At 43.8% G+C, this 20464-nt stretch overlaps 58 non-coding genes and 34 pseudogenes across 58 annotated transcripts; all 92 read left to right on the top strand.

The window, feature by feature from the left end:
* Nucleotides 1–113: 113 nt before the first annotated feature.
* Nucleotides 114–232, top strand: LOC131711889 (5S ribosomal RNA). The gene has a single exon (XR_009313778.1). It is a non-coding gene; the product is annotated as a 5S ribosomal RNA (ribosomal RNA).
* Nucleotides 233–332: 100 nt separating this feature from the next.
* LOC131719131 (5S ribosomal RNA) lies at nucleotides 333–451 on the top strand. The gene has a single exon (XR_009318027.1). It is a non-coding gene; the product is annotated as a 5S ribosomal RNA (ribosomal RNA).
* Nucleotides 452–551: 100 nt separating this feature from the next.
* On the top strand, nucleotides 552–670 carry LOC131713730 (5S ribosomal RNA; annotated as a pseudogene).
* A 114-nt stretch (nucleotides 671–784) lies between these two features.
* Nucleotides 785–903, top strand: LOC131719130 (5S ribosomal RNA). Its single transcript, XR_009318026.1, has one exon. It is a non-coding gene; the product is annotated as a 5S ribosomal RNA (ribosomal RNA).
* Nucleotides 904–1003: 100 nt separating this feature from the next.
* On the top strand, nucleotides 1004–1122 carry LOC131713729 (5S ribosomal RNA; annotated as a pseudogene).
* A 114-nt stretch (nucleotides 1123–1236) lies between these two features.
* LOC131711628 (5S ribosomal RNA) lies at nucleotides 1237–1355 on the top strand. The gene has a single exon (XR_009313514.1). It is a non-coding gene; the product is annotated as a 5S ribosomal RNA (ribosomal RNA).
* Nucleotides 1356–1455: 100 nt separating this feature from the next.
* Nucleotides 1456–1574, top strand: LOC131713638 (5S ribosomal RNA; annotated as a pseudogene).
* A 100-nt stretch (nucleotides 1575–1674) lies between these two features.
* Nucleotides 1675–1793, top strand: LOC131712640 (5S ribosomal RNA). The gene has a single exon (XR_009314531.1). It is a non-coding gene; the product is annotated as a 5S ribosomal RNA (ribosomal RNA).
* A 114-nt stretch (nucleotides 1794–1907) lies between these two features.
* Nucleotides 1908–2016, top strand: LOC131714301 (5S ribosomal RNA; annotated as a pseudogene).
* A 114-nt stretch (nucleotides 2017–2130) lies between these two features.
* On the top strand, nucleotides 2131–2249 carry LOC131719129 (5S ribosomal RNA). Its single transcript, XR_009318025.1, has one exon. It is a non-coding gene; the product is annotated as a 5S ribosomal RNA (ribosomal RNA).
* A 114-nt stretch (nucleotides 2250–2363) lies between these two features.
* On the top strand, nucleotides 2364–2482 carry LOC131711887 (5S ribosomal RNA). The gene has a single exon (XR_009313776.1). It is a non-coding gene; the product is annotated as a 5S ribosomal RNA (ribosomal RNA).
* Nucleotides 2483–2582: 100 nt separating this feature from the next.
* On the top strand, nucleotides 2583–2701 carry LOC131719128 (5S ribosomal RNA). Its single transcript, XR_009318024.1, has one exon. It is a non-coding gene; the product is annotated as a 5S ribosomal RNA (ribosomal RNA).
* Nucleotides 2702–2801: 100 nt separating this feature from the next.
* LOC131713728 (5S ribosomal RNA) lies at nucleotides 2802–2920 on the top strand (annotated as a pseudogene).
* Nucleotides 2921–3034: 114 nt separating this feature from the next.
* LOC131719126 (5S ribosomal RNA) lies at nucleotides 3035–3153 on the top strand. The gene has a single exon (XR_009318022.1). It is a non-coding gene; the product is annotated as a 5S ribosomal RNA (ribosomal RNA).
* Nucleotides 3154–3253: 100 nt separating this feature from the next.
* LOC131713727 (5S ribosomal RNA) lies at nucleotides 3254–3372 on the top strand (annotated as a pseudogene).
* Nucleotides 3373–3486: 114 nt separating this feature from the next.
* On the top strand, nucleotides 3487–3605 carry LOC131711627 (5S ribosomal RNA). The gene has a single exon (XR_009313513.1). It is a non-coding gene; the product is annotated as a 5S ribosomal RNA (ribosomal RNA).
* A 100-nt stretch (nucleotides 3606–3705) lies between these two features.
* On the top strand, nucleotides 3706–3824 carry LOC131713637 (5S ribosomal RNA; annotated as a pseudogene).
* A 100-nt stretch (nucleotides 3825–3924) lies between these two features.
* Nucleotides 3925–4043, top strand: LOC131719125 (5S ribosomal RNA). Its single transcript, XR_009318021.1, has one exon. It is a non-coding gene; the product is annotated as a 5S ribosomal RNA (ribosomal RNA).
* A 100-nt stretch (nucleotides 4044–4143) lies between these two features.
* LOC131710906 (5S ribosomal RNA) lies at nucleotides 4144–4262 on the top strand. Its single transcript, XR_009312789.1, has one exon. It is a non-coding gene; the product is annotated as a 5S ribosomal RNA (ribosomal RNA).
* A 114-nt stretch (nucleotides 4263–4376) lies between these two features.
* Nucleotides 4377–4485, top strand: LOC131716388 (5S ribosomal RNA; annotated as a pseudogene).
* Nucleotides 4486–4599: 114 nt separating this feature from the next.
* LOC131719124 (5S ribosomal RNA) lies at nucleotides 4600–4718 on the top strand. The gene has a single exon (XR_009318020.1). It is a non-coding gene; the product is annotated as a 5S ribosomal RNA (ribosomal RNA).
* Nucleotides 4719–4818: 100 nt separating this feature from the next.
* LOC131710842 (5S ribosomal RNA) lies at nucleotides 4819–4937 on the top strand. Its single transcript, XR_009312724.1, has one exon. It is a non-coding gene; the product is annotated as a 5S ribosomal RNA (ribosomal RNA).
* A 114-nt stretch (nucleotides 4938–5051) lies between these two features.
* LOC131719123 (5S ribosomal RNA) lies at nucleotides 5052–5170 on the top strand. Its single transcript, XR_009318019.1, has one exon. It is a non-coding gene; the product is annotated as a 5S ribosomal RNA (ribosomal RNA).
* A 100-nt stretch (nucleotides 5171–5270) lies between these two features.
* LOC131719122 (5S ribosomal RNA) lies at nucleotides 5271–5389 on the top strand. The gene has a single exon (XR_009318018.1). It is a non-coding gene; the product is annotated as a 5S ribosomal RNA (ribosomal RNA).
* A 100-nt stretch (nucleotides 5390–5489) lies between these two features.
* Nucleotides 5490–5608, top strand: LOC131719121 (5S ribosomal RNA). Its single transcript, XR_009318017.1, has one exon. It is a non-coding gene; the product is annotated as a 5S ribosomal RNA (ribosomal RNA).
* A 114-nt stretch (nucleotides 5609–5722) lies between these two features.
* LOC131710068 (5S ribosomal RNA) lies at nucleotides 5723–5841 on the top strand. Its single transcript, XR_009311938.1, has one exon. It is a non-coding gene; the product is annotated as a 5S ribosomal RNA (ribosomal RNA).
* Nucleotides 5842–5955: 114 nt separating this feature from the next.
* LOC131713256 (5S ribosomal RNA) lies at nucleotides 5956–6074 on the top strand (annotated as a pseudogene).
* A 100-nt stretch (nucleotides 6075–6174) lies between these two features.
* Nucleotides 6175–6293, top strand: LOC131719120 (5S ribosomal RNA). The gene has a single exon (XR_009318016.1). It is a non-coding gene; the product is annotated as a 5S ribosomal RNA (ribosomal RNA).
* A 100-nt stretch (nucleotides 6294–6393) lies between these two features.
* LOC131715648 (5S ribosomal RNA) lies at nucleotides 6394–6502 on the top strand (annotated as a pseudogene).
* Nucleotides 6503–6602: 100 nt separating this feature from the next.
* On the top strand, nucleotides 6603–6721 carry LOC131719119 (5S ribosomal RNA). Its single transcript, XR_009318015.1, has one exon. It is a non-coding gene; the product is annotated as a 5S ribosomal RNA (ribosomal RNA).
* A 100-nt stretch (nucleotides 6722–6821) lies between these two features.
* LOC131710310 (5S ribosomal RNA) lies at nucleotides 6822–6940 on the top strand. Its single transcript, XR_009312182.1, has one exon. It is a non-coding gene; the product is annotated as a 5S ribosomal RNA (ribosomal RNA).
* A 114-nt stretch (nucleotides 6941–7054) lies between these two features.
* On the top strand, nucleotides 7055–7173 carry LOC131714182 (5S ribosomal RNA; annotated as a pseudogene).
* A 114-nt stretch (nucleotides 7174–7287) lies between these two features.
* Nucleotides 7288–7406, top strand: LOC131719118 (5S ribosomal RNA). The gene has a single exon (XR_009318014.1). It is a non-coding gene; the product is annotated as a 5S ribosomal RNA (ribosomal RNA).
* A 114-nt stretch (nucleotides 7407–7520) lies between these two features.
* Nucleotides 7521–7639, top strand: LOC131719117 (5S ribosomal RNA). Its single transcript, XR_009318013.1, has one exon. It is a non-coding gene; the product is annotated as a 5S ribosomal RNA (ribosomal RNA).
* Nucleotides 7640–7753: 114 nt separating this feature from the next.
* On the top strand, nucleotides 7754–7872 carry LOC131717100 (5S ribosomal RNA). The gene has a single exon (XR_009315985.1). It is a non-coding gene; the product is annotated as a 5S ribosomal RNA (ribosomal RNA).
* Nucleotides 7873–7986: 114 nt separating this feature from the next.
* LOC131715367 (5S ribosomal RNA) lies at nucleotides 7987–8095 on the top strand (annotated as a pseudogene).
* A 100-nt stretch (nucleotides 8096–8195) lies between these two features.
* LOC131719115 (5S ribosomal RNA) lies at nucleotides 8196–8314 on the top strand. The gene has a single exon (XR_009318011.1). It is a non-coding gene; the product is annotated as a 5S ribosomal RNA (ribosomal RNA).
* Nucleotides 8315–8414: 100 nt separating this feature from the next.
* LOC131710158 (5S ribosomal RNA) lies at nucleotides 8415–8533 on the top strand. The gene has a single exon (XR_009312027.1). It is a non-coding gene; the product is annotated as a 5S ribosomal RNA (ribosomal RNA).
* A 100-nt stretch (nucleotides 8534–8633) lies between these two features.
* LOC131719114 (5S ribosomal RNA) lies at nucleotides 8634–8752 on the top strand. The gene has a single exon (XR_009318010.1). It is a non-coding gene; the product is annotated as a 5S ribosomal RNA (ribosomal RNA).
* Nucleotides 8753–8852: 100 nt separating this feature from the next.
* LOC131719113 (5S ribosomal RNA) lies at nucleotides 8853–8971 on the top strand. Its single transcript, XR_009318009.1, has one exon. It is a non-coding gene; the product is annotated as a 5S ribosomal RNA (ribosomal RNA).
* A 100-nt stretch (nucleotides 8972–9071) lies between these two features.
* On the top strand, nucleotides 9072–9190 carry LOC131712139 (5S ribosomal RNA). The gene has a single exon (XR_009314029.1). It is a non-coding gene; the product is annotated as a 5S ribosomal RNA (ribosomal RNA).
* A 114-nt stretch (nucleotides 9191–9304) lies between these two features.
* LOC131716208 (5S ribosomal RNA) lies at nucleotides 9305–9413 on the top strand (annotated as a pseudogene).
* A 114-nt stretch (nucleotides 9414–9527) lies between these two features.
* LOC131719112 (5S ribosomal RNA) lies at nucleotides 9528–9646 on the top strand. Its single transcript, XR_009318008.1, has one exon. It is a non-coding gene; the product is annotated as a 5S ribosomal RNA (ribosomal RNA).
* Nucleotides 9647–9760: 114 nt separating this feature from the next.
* Nucleotides 9761–9879, top strand: LOC131713663 (5S ribosomal RNA; annotated as a pseudogene).
* A 114-nt stretch (nucleotides 9880–9993) lies between these two features.
* Nucleotides 9994–10112, top strand: LOC131712163 (5S ribosomal RNA). The gene has a single exon (XR_009314054.1). It is a non-coding gene; the product is annotated as a 5S ribosomal RNA (ribosomal RNA).
* Nucleotides 10113–10226: 114 nt separating this feature from the next.
* On the top strand, nucleotides 10227–10345 carry LOC131712166 (5S ribosomal RNA). The gene has a single exon (XR_009314057.1). It is a non-coding gene; the product is annotated as a 5S ribosomal RNA (ribosomal RNA).
* A 114-nt stretch (nucleotides 10346–10459) lies between these two features.
* On the top strand, nucleotides 10460–10568 carry LOC131714148 (5S ribosomal RNA; annotated as a pseudogene).
* A 114-nt stretch (nucleotides 10569–10682) lies between these two features.
* On the top strand, nucleotides 10683–10791 carry LOC131716319 (5S ribosomal RNA; annotated as a pseudogene).
* A 114-nt stretch (nucleotides 10792–10905) lies between these two features.
* On the top strand, nucleotides 10906–11014 carry LOC131714145 (5S ribosomal RNA; annotated as a pseudogene).
* A 114-nt stretch (nucleotides 11015–11128) lies between these two features.
* On the top strand, nucleotides 11129–11237 carry LOC131715133 (5S ribosomal RNA; annotated as a pseudogene).
* Nucleotides 11238–11348: 111 nt separating this feature from the next.
* On the top strand, nucleotides 11349–11467 carry LOC131710279 (5S ribosomal RNA). Its single transcript, XR_009312151.1, has one exon. It is a non-coding gene; the product is annotated as a 5S ribosomal RNA (ribosomal RNA).
* A 114-nt stretch (nucleotides 11468–11581) lies between these two features.
* LOC131711626 (5S ribosomal RNA) lies at nucleotides 11582–11700 on the top strand. The gene has a single exon (XR_009313512.1). It is a non-coding gene; the product is annotated as a 5S ribosomal RNA (ribosomal RNA).
* Nucleotides 11701–11800: 100 nt separating this feature from the next.
* LOC131719111 (5S ribosomal RNA) lies at nucleotides 11801–11919 on the top strand. The gene has a single exon (XR_009318007.1). It is a non-coding gene; the product is annotated as a 5S ribosomal RNA (ribosomal RNA).
* A 100-nt stretch (nucleotides 11920–12019) lies between these two features.
* On the top strand, nucleotides 12020–12138 carry LOC131712277 (5S ribosomal RNA). The gene has a single exon (XR_009314170.1). It is a non-coding gene; the product is annotated as a 5S ribosomal RNA (ribosomal RNA).
* A 100-nt stretch (nucleotides 12139–12238) lies between these two features.
* On the top strand, nucleotides 12239–12357 carry LOC131719109 (5S ribosomal RNA). The gene has a single exon (XR_009318005.1). It is a non-coding gene; the product is annotated as a 5S ribosomal RNA (ribosomal RNA).
* A 100-nt stretch (nucleotides 12358–12457) lies between these two features.
* Nucleotides 12458–12576, top strand: LOC131720801 (5S ribosomal RNA). The gene has a single exon (XR_009319698.1). It is a non-coding gene; the product is annotated as a 5S ribosomal RNA (ribosomal RNA).
* Nucleotides 12577–12676: 100 nt separating this feature from the next.
* On the top strand, nucleotides 12677–12795 carry LOC131719108 (5S ribosomal RNA). The gene has a single exon (XR_009318004.1). It is a non-coding gene; the product is annotated as a 5S ribosomal RNA (ribosomal RNA).
* Nucleotides 12796–12894: 99 nt separating this feature from the next.
* On the top strand, nucleotides 12895–13013 carry LOC131712736 (5S ribosomal RNA). Its single transcript, XR_009314625.1, has one exon. It is a non-coding gene; the product is annotated as a 5S ribosomal RNA (ribosomal RNA).
* Nucleotides 13014–13127: 114 nt separating this feature from the next.
* Nucleotides 13128–13246, top strand: LOC131709789 (5S ribosomal RNA). Its single transcript, XR_009311652.1, has one exon. It is a non-coding gene; the product is annotated as a 5S ribosomal RNA (ribosomal RNA).
* Nucleotides 13247–13360: 114 nt separating this feature from the next.
* On the top strand, nucleotides 13361–13479 carry LOC131709896 (5S ribosomal RNA). The gene has a single exon (XR_009311760.1). It is a non-coding gene; the product is annotated as a 5S ribosomal RNA (ribosomal RNA).
* Nucleotides 13480–13593: 114 nt separating this feature from the next.
* On the top strand, nucleotides 13594–13712 carry LOC131709788 (5S ribosomal RNA). The gene has a single exon (XR_009311651.1). It is a non-coding gene; the product is annotated as a 5S ribosomal RNA (ribosomal RNA).
* Nucleotides 13713–13826: 114 nt separating this feature from the next.
* Nucleotides 13827–13945, top strand: LOC131709895 (5S ribosomal RNA). Its single transcript, XR_009311759.1, has one exon. It is a non-coding gene; the product is annotated as a 5S ribosomal RNA (ribosomal RNA).
* Nucleotides 13946–14045: 100 nt separating this feature from the next.
* Nucleotides 14046–14154, top strand: LOC131715287 (5S ribosomal RNA; annotated as a pseudogene).
* A 100-nt stretch (nucleotides 14155–14254) lies between these two features.
* On the top strand, nucleotides 14255–14373 carry LOC131719107 (5S ribosomal RNA). Its single transcript, XR_009318003.1, has one exon. It is a non-coding gene; the product is annotated as a 5S ribosomal RNA (ribosomal RNA).
* A 100-nt stretch (nucleotides 14374–14473) lies between these two features.
* On the top strand, nucleotides 14474–14582 carry LOC131715395 (5S ribosomal RNA; annotated as a pseudogene).
* Nucleotides 14583–14682: 100 nt separating this feature from the next.
* On the top strand, nucleotides 14683–14801 carry LOC131710157 (5S ribosomal RNA). The gene has a single exon (XR_009312026.1). It is a non-coding gene; the product is annotated as a 5S ribosomal RNA (ribosomal RNA).
* A 114-nt stretch (nucleotides 14802–14915) lies between these two features.
* Nucleotides 14916–15034, top strand: LOC131711950 (5S ribosomal RNA). Its single transcript, XR_009313839.1, has one exon. It is a non-coding gene; the product is annotated as a 5S ribosomal RNA (ribosomal RNA).
* A 100-nt stretch (nucleotides 15035–15134) lies between these two features.
* Nucleotides 15135–15243, top strand: LOC131715132 (5S ribosomal RNA; annotated as a pseudogene).
* Nucleotides 15244–15343: 100 nt separating this feature from the next.
* Nucleotides 15344–15462, top strand: LOC131710875 (5S ribosomal RNA). The gene has a single exon (XR_009312757.1). It is a non-coding gene; the product is annotated as a 5S ribosomal RNA (ribosomal RNA).
* Nucleotides 15463–15562: 100 nt separating this feature from the next.
* On the top strand, nucleotides 15563–15671 carry LOC131715798 (5S ribosomal RNA; annotated as a pseudogene).
* A 111-nt stretch (nucleotides 15672–15782) lies between these two features.
* Nucleotides 15783–15901, top strand: LOC131719106 (5S ribosomal RNA). The gene has a single exon (XR_009318002.1). It is a non-coding gene; the product is annotated as a 5S ribosomal RNA (ribosomal RNA).
* Nucleotides 15902–16001: 100 nt separating this feature from the next.
* On the top strand, nucleotides 16002–16120 carry LOC131710354 (5S ribosomal RNA). The gene has a single exon (XR_009312226.1). It is a non-coding gene; the product is annotated as a 5S ribosomal RNA (ribosomal RNA).
* Nucleotides 16121–16220: 100 nt separating this feature from the next.
* On the top strand, nucleotides 16221–16329 carry LOC131715130 (5S ribosomal RNA; annotated as a pseudogene).
* A 100-nt stretch (nucleotides 16330–16429) lies between these two features.
* LOC131715420 (5S ribosomal RNA) lies at nucleotides 16430–16538 on the top strand (annotated as a pseudogene).
* Nucleotides 16539–16638: 100 nt separating this feature from the next.
* On the top strand, nucleotides 16639–16757 carry LOC131719105 (5S ribosomal RNA). The gene has a single exon (XR_009318001.1). It is a non-coding gene; the product is annotated as a 5S ribosomal RNA (ribosomal RNA).
* A 100-nt stretch (nucleotides 16758–16857) lies between these two features.
* On the top strand, nucleotides 16858–16976 carry LOC131712639 (5S ribosomal RNA). The gene has a single exon (XR_009314530.1). It is a non-coding gene; the product is annotated as a 5S ribosomal RNA (ribosomal RNA).
* A 100-nt stretch (nucleotides 16977–17076) lies between these two features.
* LOC131716100 (5S ribosomal RNA) lies at nucleotides 17077–17185 on the top strand (annotated as a pseudogene).
* A 100-nt stretch (nucleotides 17186–17285) lies between these two features.
* Nucleotides 17286–17394, top strand: LOC131716220 (5S ribosomal RNA; annotated as a pseudogene).
* Nucleotides 17395–17494: 100 nt separating this feature from the next.
* LOC131715419 (5S ribosomal RNA) lies at nucleotides 17495–17603 on the top strand (annotated as a pseudogene).
* A 100-nt stretch (nucleotides 17604–17703) lies between these two features.
* Nucleotides 17704–17812, top strand: LOC131715797 (5S ribosomal RNA; annotated as a pseudogene).
* A 97-nt stretch (nucleotides 17813–17909) lies between these two features.
* On the top strand, nucleotides 17910–18028 carry LOC131712638 (5S ribosomal RNA). Its single transcript, XR_009314529.1, has one exon. It is a non-coding gene; the product is annotated as a 5S ribosomal RNA (ribosomal RNA).
* A 100-nt stretch (nucleotides 18029–18128) lies between these two features.
* On the top strand, nucleotides 18129–18237 carry LOC131716219 (5S ribosomal RNA; annotated as a pseudogene).
* Nucleotides 18238–18337: 100 nt separating this feature from the next.
* LOC131715418 (5S ribosomal RNA) lies at nucleotides 18338–18446 on the top strand (annotated as a pseudogene).
* Nucleotides 18447–18546: 100 nt separating this feature from the next.
* Nucleotides 18547–18665, top strand: LOC131719103 (5S ribosomal RNA). The gene has a single exon (XR_009317999.1). It is a non-coding gene; the product is annotated as a 5S ribosomal RNA (ribosomal RNA).
* A 100-nt stretch (nucleotides 18666–18765) lies between these two features.
* On the top strand, nucleotides 18766–18884 carry LOC131713680 (5S ribosomal RNA; annotated as a pseudogene).
* Nucleotides 18885–18984: 100 nt separating this feature from the next.
* Nucleotides 18985–19103, top strand: LOC131713185 (5S ribosomal RNA). The gene has a single exon (XR_009315069.1). It is a non-coding gene; the product is annotated as a 5S ribosomal RNA (ribosomal RNA).
* A 114-nt stretch (nucleotides 19104–19217) lies between these two features.
* LOC131715129 (5S ribosomal RNA) lies at nucleotides 19218–19326 on the top strand (annotated as a pseudogene).
* Nucleotides 19327–19426: 100 nt separating this feature from the next.
* On the top strand, nucleotides 19427–19545 carry LOC131719102 (5S ribosomal RNA). Its single transcript, XR_009317998.1, has one exon. It is a non-coding gene; the product is annotated as a 5S ribosomal RNA (ribosomal RNA).
* A 114-nt stretch (nucleotides 19546–19659) lies between these two features.
* LOC131719101 (5S ribosomal RNA) lies at nucleotides 19660–19778 on the top strand. The gene has a single exon (XR_009317997.1). It is a non-coding gene; the product is annotated as a 5S ribosomal RNA (ribosomal RNA).
* A 100-nt stretch (nucleotides 19779–19878) lies between these two features.
* LOC131716023 (5S ribosomal RNA) lies at nucleotides 19879–19987 on the top strand (annotated as a pseudogene).
* Nucleotides 19988–20101: 114 nt separating this feature from the next.
* LOC131715128 (5S ribosomal RNA) lies at nucleotides 20102–20210 on the top strand (annotated as a pseudogene).
* Nucleotides 20211–20310: 100 nt separating this feature from the next.
* On the top strand, nucleotides 20311–20429 carry LOC131711078 (5S ribosomal RNA). Its single transcript, XR_009312960.1, has one exon. It is a non-coding gene; the product is annotated as a 5S ribosomal RNA (ribosomal RNA).
* Nucleotides 20430–20464: the final 35 nt, after the last annotated feature.

The raw sequence follows: 20464 nt of genomic DNA, 5'->3' as shown, positions 1-20464 counted from the left end.
TACATTTTTGTAATTACATTTTACAATTGAAATGTGTGGAGGACAAAAGGAAATTTTGGAGGAATCACCCCCAGCTCACTAAACATAAAAGTCATGAAAGCAGAAATGCAATCGCCTGCGGCCACACCACCTTGAATAAGCCTGATCTCGTCTGATCTCAGAAGCTAAGCAATGTTGGGCTTGGTTAGTACTTGGATAGGAGACCACCTGGGAATATCAAGTGCTGCAGGCATTACATTTTACAATTGAAATGTGTGGAGGACAAAAGGAAATTTTGGAGGAATCACCCCCAGCTCACTAAACATAAAAGTCATGAAAGCAGAAACGCAATCGCCTGCGGCCACACCACCTTGAATAAGCCTGATCTCGTCTGATCTCAGAAGCTAAGCAATGTTGGGCTTGGTTAGTACTTGGATGGGAGACCACCTGGGAATATCAAGTGCTGCAGGCATTACATTTTACAATTGAAATGTGTGGAGGACAAAAGGAAATTTTGGAGGAATCACCCCCAGCTCACTAAACATAAAAGTCATGAAAGCAGAAATGCAATCGCCTGCGGCCACACCACCTTGAATAAGCCTGATCTCGTCTGATCTCAGAAGCTAAGCAGTGTTGGGATTGGTTAGTACTTGGATGGGAAACCACCTGGGAATATCAAGTGCTGCAGGCATTACATTTTTGTAATTACATTTTACAATTGAAATGTGTGGAGGACAAAAGGAAATTTTGGAGGAATCACCCCCAGCTCCCTAAACATAAAAGTCATGAAAGCAGAAAAGCAATCGCCTGCGGCCACACCACCTTGAATAAGCCTGATCTCGTCTGATCTCAGAAGCTAAGCAATGTTGGGCTTGGTTAGTACTTGGATGGGAGACCACCTGGGAATATCAAGTGCTGCAGGCATTACATTTTACAATTGAAATGTGTGGAGGACAAAAGGAAATTTTGGAGGGATCACCCCCAGCTCACTAAACATAAAAGTCATGAAAGCAGAAATGCAATCGCCTGCGGCCACACCACCTTGAATAAGCCTGATCTCGTCTGATCTCAGAAGCTAAGCAGTGTTGGGATTGGTTAGTACTTGGATGGGAAACCACCTGGGAATATCAAGTGCTGCAGGCATTACATTTTTGTAATTACATTTTACAATTGAAATGTGTGGAGGACAAAAGGAAATTTTGGAGGAATCACCCCCAGCTCACTAAACATAAAAGTCATGAAAGCAGAAATGCAATTGCCTGCGGCCACACCACCTTGAATAAGCCTGATCTCGCCTGATCTCAGAAGCTAAGCAATGTTGGGCTTGGTTAGTACTTGGATGGGAGACCACCTGGGAATATCAAGTGCTGCAGGCATTACATTTTACAATTGAAATGTGTGGAGGACAAAAGGAAATTTTGGAGGAATCACCCCAAGCTCACTAAACATAAAAGTCATGAAAGCAGAAATGCAATCGCCTGAGGCCACACCACCTTGAATAAGCCTGATCTCGTCTGATCTCAGAAGCTAAGCAATGTTGGGCTTGGTTAGTACTTGGATGGGAGACCACCTGGGAACATCATGTGCTGCAGGCATCACATTTTACAATTGAAATGTGTGGAGGACAAAAGGAAATTTTGGAGGAATCACCCCCAGCTCACTAAACATAAAAGTCATGAAAGCAGAAATGCAATCGCCTGCGGCCACACCACCTTGAATAAGCCTGATCTCGTCTGATCTCAGAAGCTAAGCAATGTTGTGCTTGGTTAGTACTTGGATGGGAGACCACCTGGGAATATCAAGTGCTGCAGGCATTACATTTTTGTAATTACATTTTACAATTGAAATGTGTGGAGGACAAAAGGAAATTTTGGAGGAATCACCCCCAGCTCCCTAAACATAAAAGTCATGAAAGCAGAAATGCAATCGCCTGCGGCCACACCACCTTGAATAAGCCTGATCTCAGAAGCTAAGCAATGTTGGGCTTGATTAGTACTTGGATGGGAGACCACCTGGGAATATCAAGTGCTGCAGGCATTACATTTTTGTAATTACATTTTACAATTGAAATGTGTGGAGGACAAAAGGAAATTTTGGAGGAATCACCCCCAGCTCACTAAACATAAAAGTCATGAAAGCAGAAATGCAATTGCCTGCGGCCACACCACCTTGAATAAGCCTGATCTCGTCTGATCTCAGAAGCTAAGCAATGTTGGGCTTGGTTAGTACTTGGATGGGAGACCACCTGGGAATATCAAGTGCTGCAGGCATTACATTTTTGTAATTACATTTTACAATTGAAATGTGTGGAGGACAAAAGGAAATTTTGGAGGAATCACCCCCAGCTCACTAAACATAAAAGTCATGAAAGCAGAAATGCAATCGCCTGCGGCCACACCACCTTGAATAAGCCTGATCTCGTCTGATCTCAGAAGCTAAGCAATGTTGGGCTTGGTTAGTACTTGGATAGGAGACCACCTGGGAATATCAAGTGCTGCAGGCATTACATTTTACAATTGAAATGTGTGGAGGACAAAAGGAAATTTTGGAGGAATCACCCCCAGCTCACTAAACATAAAAGTCATGAAAGCAGAAACGCAATCGCCTGCGGCCACACCACCTTGAATAAGCCTGATCTCGTCTGATCTCAGAAGCTAAGCAATGTTGGGCTTGGTTAGTACTTGGATGGGAGACCACCTGGGAATATCAAGTGCTGCAGGCATTACATTTTACAATTGAAATGTGTGGAGGACAAAAGGAAATTTTGGAGGAATCACCCCCAGCTCACTAAACATAAAAGTCATGAAAGCAGAAATGCAATCGCCTGCGGCCACACCACCTTGAATAAGCCTGATCTCGTCTGATCTCAGAAGCTAAGCAGTGTTGGGATTGGTTAGTACTTGGATGGGAAACCACCTGGGAATATCAAGTGCTGCAGGCATTACATTTTTGTAATTACATTTTACAATTGAAATGTGTGGAGGACAAAAGGAAATTTTGGAGGAATCACCCCCAGCTCCCTAAACATAAAAGTCATGAAAGCAGAAAAGCAATTGCCTGCGGCCACACCACCTTGAATAAGCCTGATCTCGTCTGATCTCAGAAGCTAAGCAATGTTGGGCTTGGTTAGTACTTGGATGGGAGACCACCTGGGAATATCAAGTGCTGCAGGCATTACATTTTACAATTGAAATGTGTGGAGGACAAAAGGAAATTTTGGAGGGATCACCCCCAGCTCACTAAACATAAAAGTCATGAAAGCAGAAATGCAATCGCCTGCGGCCACACCACCTTGAATAAGCCTGATCTCGTCTGATCTCAGAAGCTAAGCAGTGTTGGGATTGGTTAGTACTTGGATGGGAAACCACCTGGGAATATCAAGTGCTGCAGGCATTACATTTTTGTAATTACATTTTACAATTGAAATGTGTGGAGGACAAAAGGAAATTTTGGAGGAATCACCCCCAGCTCACTAAACATAAAAGTCATGAAAGCAGAAATGCAATTGCCTGCGGCCACACCACCTTGAATAAGCCTGATCTCGCCTGATCTCAGAAGCTAAGCAATGTTGGGCTTGGTTAGTACTTGGATGGGAGACCACCTGGGAATATCAAGTGCTGCAGGCATTACATTTTACAATTGAAATGTGTGGAGGACAAAAGGAAATTTTGGAGGAATCACCCCAAGCTCACTAAACATAAAAGTCATGAAAGCAGAAATGCAATCGCCTGAGGCCACACCACCTTGAATAAGCCTGATCTCGTCTGATCTCAGAAGCTAAGCAATGTTGGGCTTGGTTAGTACTTGGATGGGAGACCACCTGGGAACATCATGTGCTGCAGGCATCACATTTTACAATTGAAATGTGTGGAGGACAAAAGGAAATTTTGGAGGAATCACCCCCAGCTCACTAAACATAAAAGTCATGAAAGCAGAAATTCAATCGCCTGCGGCCACACCACCTTGAATAAGCCTGATCTCGTCTGATCTCAGAAGCTAAGCAATGTTGGGCTTGGTTAGTACTTGGATGGGAGACCACCTGGGAATATCAAGTGCTGCAGGCATTACATTTTACAATTGAAATGTGTGGAGGACAAAAGGAAATTTTGGAGGAATCACCCCCAGCTCCCTAAACATAAAAGTCATGAAAGCAGAAATGCAATCGCCTGCGGCCACACCACCTTGAATAAGCCTGATTTCGTCTGATCTCAGAAGCTAAGCAATGTTGGGCTTGGTTAGTACTTGGATGGGAGACCACCTGGGAATATCAAGTGCTGCAGGCATTACATTTTTGTAATTACATTTTACAATTGAAATGTGTGGAGGACAAAAGGAAATTTTGTAGGAATCACCCCCAGCTCCCTAAACATAAAAGTCATGAAAGCAGAAATGCAATCGCCTGCGACCACACCACCTTGAATAAGCCTGATCTCTGAAGCTAAGCAGTGTTGGGCTTGGTTAGTACTTGGATGGGAGACCACCTGGGAATATCAAGTGCTGCAGGCATTACATTTTTGTAATTACATTTTACAATTGAAATGTGTGGAGGACAAAAGGAAATTTTGGAGGAATCACCCCCAGCTCACTAAACATAAAAGTCATGAAAGCAGAAATGCAATCGCCTGCGGCCACACCACCTTGAATAAGCCTGATCTCGTCTGATCTCAGAAGCTAAGCAATGTTGGGCTTGGTTAGTACTTGGATGGGAGACCACCTGGGAATATCAAGTGCTGCAGGCATTACGTTTTACAATTGAAATGTGTGGAGGACAAAAGGAAATTTTGGAGGAATCACCCCCAGCTCACAAAACATAAAAGTCATGAAAGCAGAAGTGCATTCACCTGCGGCCACACCACCTTGAATAAGCCTGATCTCGTCTGATCTCAGAAGCTAAGCAATGTTGGGCTTGGTTAGTACTTGGATGGGAGACCACCTGGGAATATCAAGTGCTGCAGGCATTACATTTTTGTAATTACATTTTACAATTGAAATGTGTGGAGGACAAAAGGAAATTTTGGAGGAATCACCCCCAGCTCACTAAACATAAAAGTCATGAAAGCAGAAATGCAATCGCCTGCGGCCACACCACCTTGAATAAGCCTGATCTCGTCTGATCTCAGAAGCTAAGCAATGTTGGGCTTGGTTAGTACTTGGATGGGAGACCACCTGGGAATATCAAGTGCTGCAGGCATTACATTTTACAATTGTAATGTGTGGAGGACAAAAGGAAATTTTGGAGGAATCACCCCCAGCTCACTAAACATAAAAGTCATGAAATCAGAAATGCAATCGCCTGCGGCCACACCACCTTGAATAAGCCTGATCTCGTCTGATCTCAGAAGCTAAGCAATGTTGGGCTTGGTTAGTACTTGGATGGGAGACCACCTGGGAATATCAAGTGCTGCAGGCATTACATTTTACAATTGAAATGTGTGGAGGACAAAAGGAAATTTTGGAGGAATCACCCCCAGCTCACTAAACATAAAAGTCATGAAAGCAGAAATGCAATCGCCTGCGGCCACACCACCTTGAATAAGCCTGATCTCGTCTGATCTCAGAAGCTAAGCAATGTTGGGCTTGGTTAGTACTTGGATGGGAGACCACCTGGGAATATCAAGTGCTGCAGGCATTACATTTTTGTAATTACATTTTACAATTGAAATGTGTGGAGGACAAAAGGAAATTTTGGAGGAATCACCCCCAGCTCACTAAACATAAAAGTCATGAAAGCAGAAATGCAAGCGCCTGCGGCCACACCACCTTGAATAAGCCTGATCTCGTCTGATCTCAGAAGCTAAGCAGTGTTGGGCTTGGTTAGTACTTGGATGGGAGACCACCTGGGAATATCAAGTGCTGCAGGCATTACATTTTTGTAATTACATTTTACAATTGAAATGTGTGGAGGACAAAAGGAAATTTTGGAGGAATCACCCCCAGCTCACTAAACATAAAAGTCATGAAAGCAGAAATGCAATCGCTTGCGGCCACACCACCTTGAATAAGCCTGATCTCGTCTGATCTCAGAAGCTAAGCAATGTTGGGCTTGGTTAGTACTTGGATGGGAGAACACCTGGGAATATCAAGTGCTGCAGGCATTACATTTTACAATTGAAATGTGTGGAGGACAAAAGGAAATTTTGGAGGAATCACCCCCAGCTCACTAAACATAAAAGTCATGAAAGCAGAAATGCAATCGCCTGCGGCCACACCACCTTGAATAAGCCTGATCTCGTCTGATCTCAGAAGCTAAGCAATGTTGGGCTTGGTTAGTACTTGGATGGGAGACCACCTGGGAATATCAAGTGCTGCAGGCATTACATTTTACAATTGAAATGTGTGGAGGACAAAAGGAAATTTTGGAGGAATCACCCCCAGCTCACTAAACATAAAAGTCATGAAAGCAGAAATGCAATCGCCTGCGGCCACACCACCTTGAATAAGCCTGATCTCAGAAGCTAAGCAATGTTGGGCTTGGTTAGTACTTGGATGGGAGACCACCTGGGAATATCAAGTGCTGCTGGCATTACATTTTACAATTGAAATGTGTGGAGGACAAAAGGAAATTTTGGAGGAATCACCCCCAGCTCACTAAACATAAAAGTCATGAAAGCAGAAATGCAATCGCCTGCGGCCACACCACCTTGAATAAGCCTGATCTCGTCTGATCTCAGAAGCTAAGCAATGTTGGGCTTGGTTAGTACTTGGATGGGAGACCACCTGGGAATATCAAGTGCTGCAGGCATTACATTTTACAATTGAAATGTGTGGAGGACAAAAGGAAATTTTGGAGGAATCACCCCCAGCACCCTAAACATAAAAGTCATGAAAGCAGAACTGCAATCGCCTGCGGCCACACCACCTTGAATTAGCCTGATCTCGTCTGATCTCAGAAGCTAAGCAATGTTGGGCTTGGTTAGTACTTGGATGGGAGACCACCTGGGAATATCAAGTGCTGCAGGCATTACATTTTTGTAATTACATTTTACAATTGAAATGTGTGGACGACAAAAGGAAATTTTGGAGGAATCACCCCCAGCTCCCTAAACATAAAAGTCATGAAAGCAGAAATGCAATCGCCTGCGGCCACAAAACCTTGAATAAGCCTGATCTCGTCTGATCTCAGAAGCTAAGCAGTGTTGGGCTTGGTTAGTACTTGGATGGGAGACCACCTGGGAATATCAAGTGCTGCAGGCATTACATTTTTGTAATTACATTTTACAATTGAAATGTGTGGAGGACAAAAGGAAATTTTGGAGGAATCACCCCCAGCTCACTAAACATAAAAGTCATGTAAGCAGAAATGCAATCGCCTGCGGCCACACCACCTTGAATAAGCCTGATCTCGTCTGATCTCAGAAGCTAAGCAATGTTGGGCTTGGTTAGTACTTGGATGGGAGACCACCTGGGAATATCAAGTGCTGCAGGCATTACATTTTTGTAATTAAATTTTACAATTGAAATGTGTGGACGACAAAAGGAAATTTTGGAGGAATCACCCCCAGCTCCCTAAACATAAAAGTCATGAAAGCAGAAATGCAATCGCCTGCGGCCACACCACCTTGAATAAGCCTGATCTCGTCTGATCTCAGAAGCTAAGCAATGTTGGGCTTGGTTAGTACTTGGATGGGAGACCACCTGGGAATATCAAGTGCTGCAGGCATTACATTTTTGTAATTACATTTTACAATTGAAATGTGTGGAGGACAAAAGGAAATTTTGGAGGAATCACCCCCAGCTCACTAAACATAAAAGTCATGAAAGCAGAAATGCAATCGCCTGCGGCCACACCACCTTGAATAAGCCTGATCTCGTCTGATCTCAGAAGCTAAGCAATGTTGGGCTTGATTAGTACTTGGATGGGAGACCACCTGGGAATATCAAGTGCTGCAGGCATTACATTTTTGTAATTACATTTTACAATTGAAATGTGTGGAGGACAAAAGGAAATTTTGGAGGAATCACCCCCAGCTCCCTAAACATAAAAGTCATGAAAGCAGAAATGCAATCGCCTGCGGCCACACCACCTTGAATAAGCCTGATCTCAGAAGCTAAGCAATGTTGGGCTTGGTTAGTACTTGGATGGGAGACCACCTGGGAATATCCAGTGCTGCAGGCATTACATTTTACAATTGAAATGTGTGGAGGACAAAAGGAAATTTTGGAGGAATCACCCCCAGCTCACTAAACATAAAAGTCATGAAAGCAGAAATGCAATCGCCTGCGGCCACACCACCTTGAATAAGCCTGATCTCGTCTGATCTCAGAAGCTAAGCAATGTTGGGCTTGGTTAGTACTTGGATGGGAGACCACCTGGGAATATCAAGTGCTGCAGGCATTACATTTTACAATTGAAATGTGTGGAGGACAAAAGGAAATTTTGGTGGAATCACCCCCAGCTCACTAAACATAAAAGTCATGAAAGCAGAAATGCAATCGCCTGTGGCCACACCACCTTGAATAAGCCTGATCTCGTCTGATCTCAGAAGCTAAGCAATGTTGGGCTTGGTTAGTACTTGGATGGGAGACCACCTGGGAATATCAAGTGCTGCAGGCATTACATTTTACAATTGAAATGTGTGGAGGACAAAAGGAAATTTTGGAGGAATCACCCCCAGCTCACTAAACATAAAAGTCATGAAAGCAGAAATGCAATCGCCTGCGGCCACACCACCTTGAATAAGCCTGATCTCGTCTGATCTCAGAAGCTAAGCAATGTTGGGCTTGGTTAGTACTTGGATGGGAGACCACCTGGGAATATCAAGTGCTGCAGGCATTACATTTTACAATTGAAATGTGTGGAGGACAAAAGGAAATTTTGGAGGAATCACCCCCAGCTCACTAAACATAAAAGTCATGAAAGCAGAAATGCATTCGCCTGCGGCCACACCACCTTGAATAAGCCTGATCTCGTCTGATCTCAGAAGCTAAGCAATGTTGGGCTTGGTTAGTACTTGGATGGGAGACCACCTGGGAATATCAAGTGCTGCAGGCATTACATTTTACAATTGAAATGTGTGGAGGACAAAAGGAAATTTTGGAGGAATCACCCCCAGCTCACTAAACATAAAAGTCATGAAAGCAGAAATGCAATCGCCTGCGGCCACACCACCTTGAATAAGCCTGATCTCATCTGATCTCAGAAGCTAAGCAATGTTGGGCTTGGTTAGTACTTGGATGGGAGACCACCTGGGACTATCAAGTGCTGCAGGCATTACATTTTTGTAATTACATTTTACAATTGAAATGAGTGGAGGACAAAAGGAAATTTTGGAGGAATCACCCCCAGCTCACTAAACATAAAAGTCATGAAAGCAGAAATGCAATCGCCTGCGGCCACACCACCTTGAATAAGCCTGATCTCAGAAGCTAAGCAGTGTTGGGCTTGGTTAGTTCTTGGATGGGAGACCACCTGGGAATATCAAGTGCTGCAGGCATTACATTTTTGTAATTACATTTTACAATTGAAATGTGTGGAGGACAAAAGGAAATTTTGGAGGAATCACCCCCAGCTCACTAAACATAAAAGTCATGAAAGCAGAAATGCAAGCGCCTGCGGCCACACCACCTTGAATAAGCCTGATCTCGTCTGATCTCAGAAGCTAAGCAATGTTGGGCTTGGTTAGTACTTGGATGGGAGACCACCTGGGAATATCAAGTGCTGCAGGCATTACATTTTTGTAATTACATTTTACAATTGAAATGTGTGGAGGACAAAAGGAAATTTTGGAGGAATCACCCCCAGCTCACTAAACATAAAAGTCATGAAAGCAGAAATGCAATCGCCTGCGGCCACCCCACCTTGAATAAGCCTGATCTCGTCTGATCTCAGAAGCTAAGCAGTGTTGGGCTTGGTTAGTTCTTGGATGGGAGACCACCTGGGAATATCAAGTGCTGCAGGCATTACATTTTTGTAATTAGATTTTACAATTGAAATGTGTGGAGGACAAAAGGAAATTTTGGAGGAATCACCCCCAGCTCACTAAACATAAAAGTCATGAAAGCAGAAATGCAAGCGCCTGCGGCCACACCACCTTGAATAAGCCTGATCTCGTCTGATCTCAAAAGCTAAGCAGTGTTGGGCTTGGTTAGTACTTGGATGGGAGACCACCTGGGAATATCAAGTGCTGCAGGCATTACATTTTTGTAATTACATTTTACAATTGAAATGTGTGGAGGACAAAAGGAAATTTTGGAGGAATCACCCCCAGCTCACTAAACATAAAAGTCATGAAAGCAGAAATGCAATCGCCTGTGGCCACACCACCTTGAATAAGCCTGATCTCGTCTGATCTCAGAAGCTAAGCAATGTTGGGCTTGGTTAGTACTTGGAAGGGAGACCACCTGGGAATATCAAGTGCTGCAGGCATTACATTTTTGTAATTACATTTTACAATTGAAATGTGTGGAGGACAAAAGGAAATTTTGGAGGAATCACCCCCAGCTCACTAAACATAAAAGTCATGAAAGCAGAAATGCAATCGCCTGCGGCCACACCACATTGAATAAGCCTGATCTCAGAAGCTAAGCAATGTTGGGCTTGGTTAGTACTTGGATGGGAGACCACCTGGGAATATCAAGTGCTGCAGGCATTACATTTTTGTAATTACATTTTACAATTGAAATGTGTGGAGGACAAAAGGAAATTTTGGAGGAATCACCCCCAGCTCACTAAACATAAAAGTCATGAAAGCAGAAATGCAATCTCCTGCGGCCACACCACCTTGAATAAGCCTGATCTCAGAAGCTAAGCAATGTTGGGCTTGGTTAGTACTTGAATGGAAGACCACCTGGGAATATCAAGTGCTGCAGGCATTACATTTTTGTAATTACATTTTACAATTGAAATGTGTGGAGGACAAAAGGAAATTTTGGAGGAATCACCCCCAGCTCACTAAACATAAAAGTCATGAAAGCAGAAATGCAATCGCCTGCGGCCACACCACTTTGAATAAGCCTGATCTCAGAATCTAAGCAATGTTGGGCTTGGTTAGTACTTGGATGGGAGACCACCTGGGAATATCAAGTGCTGCAGGCATTACATTTTTGTAATTACATTTTACAATTGAAATGTGTGGAGGACAAAAGGAAATTTTGGAGGAATCACCCCCAGCTCACTAAACATAAAAGTCATGAAAGCAGAAATGCAATCGCCTGCGGCCACACCACCTTGAATAAGCCTGATCTCAGAAGCTAAGCAATGTTGGGCTTGGTTAGTACTTGGATGGGAGACCACCTGGGAATATCAAGTGCTGCAGGCATTACATTTTTGTAATTACATTTTACAATTGAAATGTGTGGACAAAAGGAAATTTTGGAGGAATCACCCCCAGCTCACTAAACATAAAAGTCATGAAAGCAGAAATGCAATCGCCTGCGGCCACACCCCCTTGAATAAGCCTGATCTCGTCTGATCTCAGAAGCTAAGCAATGTTGGGCTTGGTTAGTACTTGGATGGGAGACCACCTGGGAATATCAAGTGCTGCAGGCATTACATTTTTGTAATTACATTTTACAATTGAAATGTGTGGAGGACAAAAGGAAATTTTGGAGGAATCACCCCCAGCTCACTAAACATAAAAGTCATGAAAGCAGAAATGCAATCGCCTGCGGCCACACCACCTTGAATAAGCCTGATCTCGCCTGATCTCAGAAGCTAAGCAATGTTGGGCTTGGTTAGTACTTGGATGGGAGACCACCTGGGAATATCAAGTGCTGCAGGCATTACATTTTACAATTGAAATGTGTGGAGGACAAAAGGACATTTTGGAGGAATCACCCCCAGCTCACTAAACATAAAAGTCATGAAAGCAGAAATGCAATCGCCTGCGGCCACACCACCTTGAATAAGCCTGATCTCGTCTGATCTCAGAAGCTAAGCAATGTTGGGCTTGGTTAGTACTTGGATGGGAGACCACCTGGGAATATCAAGTGCTGCAGGCATTACATTTTACAATTGAAATGTGTGGAGGACAAAAGGAAATTTTGGAGGAATCACCCCCAGCTCACTAAACATAAAAGTCATGAAAGCAGAAATGCAATCGCCTGCGGCCACACCACCTTGAATAAGCCTGATCTCGTCTGATCTCAGAAGCTAAGCAATGTTGAGCTTGGTTAGTACTTGGATGGGAGACCACCTGGGAATATCAAGTGCTGCAGGCATTACATTTTACAATTGAAATGTGTGGAGGACAAAAGGAAATTTTGGAGGAATCACCCCCAGCTCACTAAACATAAAAGTCATGAAAGCAGAAATGCAATCGCCTGCGGCCACACCACCTTGAATAAGCCTGATCTCGTCTGATCTCAGAAGCTAAGCAATGTTGGGCTTGGTTAGTACTTGGATGGGAGACCACCTGGGAATATCAAGTGCTGCAGGCATTATATTTTACAATTGAAATGTGTGGAGGACAAAAGGAAATTTTGGAGGAATCACCCCCAGCTCACTAAACATAAAAGTCATGAAAGCAGAAATGCAATCGCCTGCGGCCACACCACCTTGAATAAGCCTGATCTCGTCTGATCTCAGAAGCTAAGCAATGTTGGGCTTGGTTAGTACTTGGATGGGAGACCACCTGGGAATATCAAGTGCTGCAGGCGTTACAGTTTACAATTGAAATGTGTGGAGGACAAAAGGAAATTTTGGAGGAATCACCCCCAGCTCACTAAACATAAAAGTCATGAAAGCAGAAATGCAATCGCCTGCGGCCACACCACCTTGAATAAGCCTGATCTCGTCTGATCTCAGAAGCTAAGCAATGTTGGGCTTGGTTAGTACTTGGATGGGAGACCACCTGGGAATATCAAGTGCTGCAGGCATTACATTTTACAATTGAAATGTGTGGAGGACAAAAGGAAATTTTGGAGGAATCACCCCAGCTCACTAAACATAAAAGTCATGAAAGCAGAAATGCAATCAACTGCGGCCACACCACCTTGAATAAGCCTGATCTCGTCTGATCTCAGAAGCTAAGCAATGTTGGGCTTGGTTAGTACTTGGATGGGAGACCACCTGGGAATATCAAGTGCTGCAGGCATTACATTTTTGTAATTACATTTTACAATTTAAATGTGTGGAGGCCAAAAGGAAATTTTGGAGGAATCACCCCCAGCTCACTAAACATAAAAGTCATGAAAGCAGAAATGCAATCGCCTGCGGCCACACCACCTTGAATAAGCCTGATCTCGTCTGATCTCAGAAGCTAAGCAATGCTGGGCTTGGTTAGTACTTGGATGGGAGACCACCTGGGAATATCAAGTGCTGCAGGCATTACATTTTTGTAATTACATTTTACAATTGAAATGTGTGGAGGCCAAAAGGAAATTTTGGAGGAATCACCCCCAGCTCACTAAACATAAAAGTCATGAAAGCAGCAATGCAATCGCCTGCGGTCACACCACCTTGAATAAGCCTGATCTCGTCTGATCTCAGAAGCTAAGCAATGTTGGGCTTGGTTAGTACTTGGATGGGAGACCACCTGGGAATATCAAGTGCTGCAGGCATTACATTTTTGTAATTACATTTTACAATTTAAATGTGTGGAGGCCAAAAGGAAATTTTGGAGGAATCACCCCCAGCTCACTAAACATAAAAGTCATGAAAGCAGAAATGCAATCGCCTGCGGCCACACCACCTTGAATAAGCCTGATCTCGTCTGATCTCAGAAGCTAAGCAATGCTGGGCTTGGTTAGTACTTGGATGGGAGACCACCTGGGAATATCAAGTGCTGCAGGCATTACATTTTTGTAATTACATTTTACAATTGAAATGTGTGGAGGCCAAAAGGAAATTTTGGAGGAATCACCCCCAGCTCACTAAACATAAAAGTCATGAAAGCAGCAATGCAATCGCCTGCGGTCACACCACCTTGAATAAGCCTGATCTCGTCTGATCTCAGAAGCTAAGCAATGTTGGGCTTGGTTAGTACTTGGATGGGAGACCACCTGGGAATATCAAGTGCTGCAGGCATTACATTTTACAATTGAAATGTGTGGAGGACAAAAGGAAATTTTGGAGGAATCACCCCCAGCTCCCTAAACATAAAAGTCATGAAAGCAGAAATGCAATCGCCTGCAGCCACACCACCTTGAATAAGCCTGATCTCAGAAGCTAAGCAATGTTGGGCTTGGTTAGTACTTGGATGGGAGACCACCTGGGAATATCAAGTGCTGCAGGCATTACATTTTACAATTGAAATGTGTGGAGGACAAAAGGAAATTTTGGAGGAATCACCCCCAGCTCACTAAACATAAAAGTCATGAAAGCAGAAATGCAATCGCCTGCGGCCACACCACCTTGAATAAGCCTGATCTCGTCTGATCTCAGAAGCTAAGCAATGTTGGGCTTGGTTAGTACTTGGATGGGAGACCACCTGGGAATATCAAGTGCTGCAGGCATTACATTTTACAATTGAAATGTGTGGAGGCCAAAGGGAAATTTTGGAGGAATCACCCCCAGCTCCCTAAACATAAAAGTCATGAAAGCAAAAATGCAATCGCCTGCGGCCACACCACCTTGAATAAGCCTGATCTCAGAAGCTAAGCAATGTTGGGCTTGCTTAGTACTTGGATGGGAGACCACCTGGGAATATCAAGTGCTGCAGGCATTACATTTTACAATTGAAATGTGTGGAGGACAAAAGGAAATTTTGGAGGAATCACCCCCAGCTCACTAAACATAAAAGTCATGAAAGCAGAAATGCAATCGCCTGTGGCCACACCACCTTGAATAAGCCTGATCTCGTCTGATCTCAGAAGCTAAGCAATGTTGGGCTTGGTTAGTACTTGGATGGGAGACCACCTGGGAATATCAAGTGCTGCAGGCATTACATTTTTGTAATTACATTTTACAATTGAAATGTGTGGAGGACAAAAGGAAATTTTGGAGGAATCACCCCCAGCTCACTAAACATAAAAGTCATGAAAGCAGAAATGCAATCGCCTGCAGCCACACCACCTTGAATAAGCCTGATCTCGCCTGATCTCAGAAGCTAAGCAATGTTGGGCTTGGTTAGTACTTGGATGGGAGACCACCTGGGAATATCAAGTGCTGCAGGCATTACATTTTACAATTGAAATGTGTGGAGGCCAAAAGGAAATTTTGGAGGAATCACCCCCAGCTCACTAAACATAAAAGTCATGAAAGCAGAAATGCAATCGCCTGCGGCCACACCACCTTGAATAAGCCTGATCTCAGAAGCTAAGCAATGTTGGGCTTGGTTAGTACTTGGATGGGAGACCACCTGGGAATATCAAGTGCTGCAGGCATTACATTTTACAATTGAAATGTGTGGAGGACAAAAGGAAATTTTGGAGGAATCACCCCCAGCTCACTAAACATAAAAGTCATGAAAGCAGAAATGCAATCGCCTGCGGCCACACCACCTTGAATAAGCCTGATCTCGTCTGATCTCAGAAGCTAAGCAATGTTGGGCTTGGTTAGTACTTGGATGGGAGACCACCTGGGAATATCAAGTGCTGCAGGATTTACATTTTACAATTGAAATGTGTGGAGGACAAAAGGAAATTTTGGAGGAATCACCCCCAGCTCACTAAACATAAAAGTCATGAAAGCAGAACTGCAATCGCCTGCGGCCACACCACCTTGAATAAGTCTGATCTCAGAAGCTAAGCAATGTTGGGCTTGGTTAGTACTTGGATGGGAGACCACCTGGGAATATCAAGTGCTGCAGGCATTACATTTTTGTAATTACATTTTACAATTGAAATGTGTGGCCAAAAGGAAATTTTGGAGGAATCACCCCCAGCTCACTAAACATAAAAGTCATGAAAGCAGAAATGCAATCGCCTGCGGCCACACCACCTTGAATAAGCCTGATCTCGTCTGATCTCAGAAGCTAAGCAATGTTGGGCTTGGTTAGTACTTGGATGGGAGACCACCTGGGAATATCAAGTGCTGCAGGCATTACATTTTACAATTGAAATGTGTGGAGGACAAAAGGAAATTTTGGAGGAATCACCCCCAGCTCACTAAACATAAAAGTCATGAAAGCAGAAATGCAATCGCCTGTGGCCACACCACCTTGAATAAGCCTGATCTCGTCTGATCTCAGAAGCTAAGCAACGTTGGGCTTGGTTAGTACTTGGATGGGAGACCACCTGGGAATATCAAGTGCTGCAGGCATTACATTTTACAATTGAAATGTGTGGAGGACAAAAGGAAATTTTGGAGGAATCACCCCCAGCTCACTAAACATAAAAGTCATGAAAGCAGAAATGCAATCGCCTGCGGCCACACCACCTTGAATAAGCCTGATCTCAGAAGCTAAGCAATGTTGGGCTTGGTTAGTACTTGGATGGGAGACCACCTGGGAATATCAAGTGCTGCAGGCATTACATTTTACAATTGAAATGTGTGGAGGACAAAAGGAAATTTTGGAGGAATCACCCCCAGCTCACTAAACATAAAAGTCATGAAAGCAGAAATGCAATCGTCTGCGGCCACACCACCTTGAATAAGCCTGATCTCAGAAGCTAAGCAATGTTGGGCTTGGTTAGTACTTGGATGGGAGACCACCTGGGAATATCAAGTGCTGCAGGCATTACATTTTACAATTGAAATGTGTGGAGGACAAAAGGAAATTTTGGAGGAATCACCCCCAGCTCACTAAACATAAAAGTCATGAAAGCAGAAATGCAATCGCCTGCGGCCACACCACCTTGAATAAGCCTGATCTCGTCTGATCTCAGAAGCTAAGCAATGTTGGGCTTGGTTAGTACTTGGATGGGAGACCACCTGGGAATATCAAGTGCTGCAGGCATTACATTTTACAATTGAAATGTGTGGAGGACAAAAGGAAATTTTGGAGGAATCACCCCCAGCTCACTAAACATAAAAGTCATGAAAGCAGAAATGCAAACGCCTGCGGCCACACCACCTTGAATAAGCCTGATCTCGTCTGATCTCAGAAGCTAAGCAATGTTGTGCTTGGTTAGTACTTGGATGGGAGACCACCTGGGAATATCAAGTGCTGCAGGCATTACATTTTACAATTGAAATGTGTGGAGGACAAAAGGAAATTTTGGAGGAATCACCCCCAGCTCACTAAACATAAAAGTCATGAAAGCAGAAATGCAATCGCCTGCGGCCACACCACCTTGAATAAGCCTGATCTCAGAAGCTAAGCAATGTTGGGCTTGGTTAGTACTTGGATGAGAGACCACCTGGGAATATCAAGTGCTGCAGGCATTACATTTTACAATTGAAATGTGTGGAGGACAAAAGGAAATTTTGGAGGAATCACCCCCAGCTCACTAAACATAAAAGTCATGAAAGCAGAAATGCAATCGCCTGCGGCCACACCACCTTGAATAAGCCTGATCTCAGAAGCTAAGCAATGTTGGGATTGGTTAGTACTTGGATGGGAGACCACCTGGGAATATCAAGTGCTGCAGGCATTACATTTTACAATTGAAATGTGTGGAGGACAAAAGGAAATTTTGGAGGAATCACCCCCAGCTCACTAAACATAAAAGTCATGAAAGCAGAAATGCAATCGTCTGCGGCCACACCACCTTGAATAAGCCTGATCTCAGAAGCTAAGCAATGTTGGGCTTGGTTAGTACTTGGATGGGAGACCACCTGGGAATATCAAGTGCTGCAGGCATTACATTTTACAATTGAAATGTGTGGAGGACAAAAGGAAATTTTGGAGGAATCACCCCCAGCTCACTAAACATAAAAGTCATGAAAGCAGAAATGCAATCGCCTGCGGCCACACCACCTTGAATAAGTCTGATCTCAGAAGCTAAGCAATGTTGGGCTTGGTTAGTACTTGGATGGGAGACCACCTGGGAATATCAAGTGCTGCAGGCATTACATTTTACAATTGAAATGTGTGGACAAAAGGAAATTTTGGAGGAATCACCCCCAGCTCACTAAACATAAAAGTCATGAAAGCAGAAATGCAAACGCCTGCGGCCACACCACCTTGAATAAGCCTGATCTCGTCTGATCTCAGAAGCTAAGCAATGTTGTGCTTGGTTAGTACTTGGATGGGAGACCACCTGGGAATATCAAGTGCTGCAGGCATTACATTTTACAATTGAAATGTGTGGAGGACAAAAGGAAATTTTGGAGGAATCACCCCCAGCTCACTAAACATAAAAGTCATGAAAGCAGAAATGCAATCGCCTGCGGCCACACCACCTTGAATAAGCCTGATCTCAGAAGCTAAGCAATGTTGGGATTGGTTAGTACTTGGATGGGAGACCACCTGGGAATATCAAGTGCTGCAGGCATTACATTTTACAATTGAAATGTGTTGAGGACAAAAGGAAATTTTGGAGGAATCACCCCCAGCTCACTAAACATAAAAGTCATGAAAGCAGAAATGCAATCGTCTGCGGCCACACCACCTTGAATAAGCCTGATCTCAGAAGCTAAGCAATGTTGGGCTTGGTTAGTACTTGGATGGGAGACCACCTGGGAATATCAAGTGCTGCAGGCATTACATTTTACAATTGAAATGTGTGGAGGACAAAAGGAAATTTTGGAGGAATCACCCCCAGCTCACTAAACATAAAAGTCATGAAAGCAGAAATGCAATCGCCTGCGGCCACACCACCTTGAATAAGCCTGATCTCGTCTGATCTCAGAAGCTAAGCAATGTTGGGCTTGGTTAGTACTTGGATGGGAGACCACCTGGGAATATCAAGTGCTGCAGGCATTACATTTTACAATTGAAATGTGTGGAGGACAAAAGGAAATTTTGGAGGAATCACCCCCAGCTCACTAAACATAAAAGTCATGAAAGCAGAAATGCAAACGCCTGCGGCCACACCACCTTGAATAAGCCTGATCTCGTCTGATCTCAGAAGCTAAGCAATGTTGTGCATGGTTAGTACTTGGATGGGAGACCACCTGGGAATATCAAGTGCTGCAGGCATTACATTTTACAATTGAAATGTGTGGAGGACAAAAGGAAATTTTGGAGGAATCACCCCCAGCTCACTAAACATAAAAGTCATGAAAGCAGAAATGCAATCGCCTGCGGCCACACCACCTTGAATAAGCCTGATCTCGTCTTATCTCAGAAGCTAAGCAATGTTGGGCTTGGTTAGTACTTGGATGGGAGACCACCTGGGAATATCAAGTGCTGCAGGCATTACATTTTTGTAATTACATTTTACAATTGAAATGTGTGGAGGACAAAAGGAAATTTTGGAGGAATCACCCCCAGCTCACTAAACATAAAAGTCATGAAAGCAGAAATGCAATCGCCTGCGGCCACACCACCTTGAATAAGCCTGATCTCAGAAGCTAAGCAATGTTGGGCTTGGTTAGTACTTGGATGGGAGACCACCTGGGAATATCAAGTGCTGCAGGCATTACATTTTACAATTGAAATGTGTGGAGGACAAAAGGAAATTTTGGAGGAATCACCCCCAGCTCACTAAACATAAAAGTCATGAAAGCAGAAATGCAATCGCCTGCGGCCACACCACCTTGAATAAGCCTGATCTCGTCTGATCTCAGAAGCTAAGCAATGTTGGGCTTGGTTAGTACTTGGATGGGAGACCACCTGGGAATATCAAGTGCTGCAGGCATTACATTTTTGTAATTACATTTTACAATTGAAATGTGTGGAGGACAAAAGGAAATTTTGGAGGAATCACCCCCAGCTCACTAAACATAAAAGTCATGAAAGCAGAAATGCAATCGCCTGCGGCCACACCACCTTGAATAAGCCTGATCTCGTCTGATCTCAGAAGCTAAGCAATGTTGGGCTTGGTTAGTACTTGGATGGGAGACCACCTGGGAATATCAAGTGCTGCAGGCATTACATTTTACAATTGAAATGTGTGGAGGACAAAAGGAAATTTTGGAGGAATCACCCCCAGCTCCCTAAACATAAAAGTCATGAAAGCAGAAATGCAATCACCTGTGGCCACACCACCTTGAATAAGCCTGATCTCAGAAGCTAAGCAATGTTGGGCTTGGTTAGTACTTGGATGGGAGACCACCTGGGAATATCAAGTGCTGCAGGCATTACATTTTTGTAATTACATTTTACAATTGAAATGTGTGGAGGACAAAAGGAAATTTTGGAGGAATCACCCCCAGCTCACTAAACATAAAAGTCATGAAAGCAGAAATGCAATCGCCTGCGGCCACACCACCTTGAATAAGCCTGATCTCAGAAGCTAAGCAATGTTGGGCTTGGTTAGTACTTGGATGGGAGACCACCTGGGAATATCAAGTGCTGCAGGCATTACATTTTACAATTGAAATGTGTGGAGGACAAAAGGAAATTTTGGAGGAATCACCCCCAGCTCACTAAACATAAAAGTCATGAAAGCAGAAATGCAATCGCCTGCGGCCACACCACCTTGAATAAGCCTGATCTCGTCTGATCTCAGAGGCTAAGCAATGTTGGGCTAGGTTAGTACTTGGATGGGAGACCACCTGGGAATATCAAGTGCTGCAGGCATTACATTTTTGTAATTACATTTTACAATTGAAATG

This window comes from Acipenser ruthenus, chromosome 44 (assembly GCF_902713425.1).
Source record: "Acipenser ruthenus chromosome 44, fAciRut3.2 maternal haplotype, whole genome shotgun sequence".
Classification (NCBI taxonomy): Eukaryota; Metazoa; Chordata; class Actinopteri; order Acipenseriformes; family Acipenseridae; genus Acipenser; species Acipenser ruthenus.
This window is presented reverse-complemented; position numbering and strand designations above follow the sequence as displayed.